The following is a 3,053-nucleotide window of genomic DNA, read 5'->3' as shown; positions in this document are numbered from 1 at the left end:
AGCATCATTGACTTTCTTCTTCCATTGGAATTCCGACTTCTTCCTATCATCCTTTCGGCTATAATGATCAACCATAAAACATGGTTCATGCAAACGGGGAGCTCTCATGGTCTTATCAAGATTGAAAGTTATGCTCTCATCTCCCACTTCTAGAGTGAGCTCTCCATGCTTCACATCAATCACCGCACCCGCGGTGTGTAAGAAAGGTCTACCTAGAATGATCGGAATGTTGGAGTCTTCTTCCATGTCAACAATGACAAAGTCCACCGGGATGAAAAATTTCCCAACTCTTACGGGAACATCTTCCCATATCCCTAATGGTGTCTTCGTCAATCTATCGGCCATTTGGAGTGTGATATTAGTGCATTTAAGCTCTCCCATCCCTAACCTTTTACTCACCGAGTACGGCATAACACTCACACTAGCCCCTAGATCACATAAGGCTTTGTTGGTCGTTGTGTCGCCAATGGTACACGGTATTGAGAAGCTTCCCGGATCTTTAAGTTTTGGAGGTGAACTCCCTTGAAGTATTGCACTACTCAATGTAGTGAAGGCGATAGTCTCAAGCTTACGGATCGACTTCTTCTTCGTAAGGATGTCTTTCATGTATTTTGCATAGGCCGGCACGTGATTGATTAATTCCGTAAAAGGAATTGAGGCTTCCAAATTCTTCATAATCTCCATAAGTTTTCCAAGTTGGTCATCAAATTTGGGCTTGGCTTGACGACTCGGAAAAGGAAGTCTAATCACAATCGACTCCTTCTCCTTGAACTTGTCTTCATTTTTCTTTGAAACTTCTTCTTCTGATGGTTCTCCATCGTTGGAGTTTTTCTCAACTTCTTCTTTGTCACTAGCTTCCAAAACTTTATCCTCAACTTGCTTCTCCGGTGACTCATACCTCGTGCCACTTCTCAAGTGAATGGCACTAACCGTTTCATGTCGTGGGGGATTACTTTGAGGTGGTAATTGCTCCTTTTGTCTTTGTGAGCTTGAAGATGCTAGTTGAGTAAATTGGGTTTCCAACATTTTGGTGTGGGCTAGGATGTTGTTGATGGTGATTTCCTTTGCTTGACTATCCTTTTGCATTTGAGTGAAAAACTCTTGTTGATTATTTTGCATTTGGAGGACCGCTTTTTGAACATCAAAACCTTGGTCATTTTGTTGATTGTATGGAGTTTGATTTTGGTAACCTTGGTTTTGGTTGTAAAAGGGTCTTTGATTTTGGTTTCTCATGGGAGGTGGGGTGTATGTTGGTTGAGGGTTTTGAACATTTTGGCTTTTGTATGAGATATTTGGGCGGAATTTGGTGTTTTAATTATAATAGTTTGAATAAGGGGTACCACTCTTGTATGCTTGAAAAGCATTCACTTGTTCAATTGTTCCCCTACATTCACTTTGGTCGTATCCCAAAGTTCCACAATTTTCACATATCCCACTTGGGATTGATGAAGATGTCTTCATGGCATTAACATGTTGCTTTGATGATTTTGAGGCTTCTTCAAGTCTAGCCCTAGCTTTTTCGAACTTCAAATTAATGGTATCAATGTGAGCACTAAGTTGAGCACCCAATTGAGTAATAGAGTCCACTTCATGCTTTCCTCCTCTAGTAGCCTTGCGAGGTCTACTGTATTGTGAATTATGTACCGCCATTTCCTCAATCTTGTTCCAAGTTTGATTGTCGTCAACTTCGGTGAACATTCCATTTGATCCCGTGTTGAGAATGTTTCTTGAGTCTTCATAAAGACCGTTCCAAAATTGTTGTACCAAGAACCAGTCTCTAAGTCCATGATGAGGACATGAGCGACAAATTCCTTTATATTGCTCCCAAGCTTCATACAAATATTCTTCATCTCTTTGCTTAAAGCCCGTAATTGGAGCTCTTAGCATGTTAGTCTTTTCCGGTGGATAGAACTTTTTGTAGAAAGCTAGAGCCAATTTCTTCCAAGAATCAATTCCGAGAGTAGCCTTATCAAGGCCTTTTAACCATTGTTTTGCGGTGCCAATTAGAGAAAAAGGAAATAAGACCCATCGAATTTGGTCTTGAGTTACACCGGTTTGAGAAATCGCATCACAATAGTCGCAAAAAGTCTCCATGTGAGAGTGAGGGTCTTCACTAGGCATCCCTCCAAATTGGCTTCTTTCGACTAATTGGATAAATGCGGATTTGGAAATGAAATTTCGGTTAAGTGTTGTGGCGTGGGAGTCCCATTAGGTAGGTTCTCCTCGGTTGGTACGGAATGTGATGAATATTTAGGCATTGTGTGTTGATTTTGTGTTGGATTTTGTGTTGGGTTCTCCTCACCTTCTCTTGCAAAAGGGTTGATGAACTCAATAGTGTTTGGTTGAATATATACGACCTCACCAATACCTCTCAAAGTTCTCCTAGCAAGTCTTCTATTGTTTGTCAAAGTCCATTCAATTTCGTGATCAAAAGGTAACAAGTTACCTTGTGATCTTCTAGACATGCAAAATATCAAACAACTCGAAAATAATTAGAACAAACCTTGAGGAGTTTTACTTCCCCAAGGCAAATAAAGACACAACTAATAACAATACAAGAAAATCTAAATCAAATTAACACCGTCCCCGGCAACAGCGCCATTTTTGGTCGGACTCACGTTGGAGGTTTAGTTTTCGGTACTTGTTGTTAAGAGCACCTAGACCAAAACACAATTTATAACTTCACAAACAACTCCAAAATTAGTAAAGAGGCAAGTAAAGGTCGGATCCCAAGGGATGGTAATTGAAATGAGATTTTCAATTGCAACTAGCGGTGTCTAAGGGTGTCACAATTTGGGTTTGAAGTAGAAGATCACTAAACTAAATAGCAATAAAAGTAAATAAGCATGATGATTAAAAAGGGATGTAAACAATTGATAAAAAGGCACTAGGGTGTCATGGGGTCATAGGGGATTCATGGGAATTGATCATACAAACATATTCTCAAATTATAAGCAAGCAATTATTGTTGTGATGGATCGAGTTGGTTTATGTCTTACAATCCTAGGAAAGTTTGGGTCCCGGAGCCGAATCGATTAGATTGTACAACAGCT

General features: G+C 40.0%; 1 non-coding gene across 1 annotated transcript; it reads left to right on the top strand.

Moving 5' to 3' along the window:
* Positions 1 to 1,780: 1,780 nt before the first annotated feature.
* LOC141635291 (small nucleolar RNA R71) lies at positions 1,781 to 1,887 on the top strand. The gene has a single exon (XR_012539990.1). It is a non-coding gene; the product is annotated as a small nucleolar RNA R71 (small nucleolar RNA).
* The last annotated feature ends 1,166 nt before the right edge of the window (positions 1,888 to 3,053 follow it).

The sequence above is a fragment of the Silene latifolia genome, chromosome Y (assembly GCF_048544455.1).
Source record: "Silene latifolia isolate original U9 population chromosome Y, ASM4854445v1, whole genome shotgun sequence".
NCBI lineage: Eukaryota > Viridiplantae > Streptophyta > Magnoliopsida > Caryophyllales > Caryophyllaceae > Silene > Silene latifolia.
Note: the sequence above shows the minus strand (reverse complement) of the source record. Positions and strands in the feature narration are given on the sequence as shown.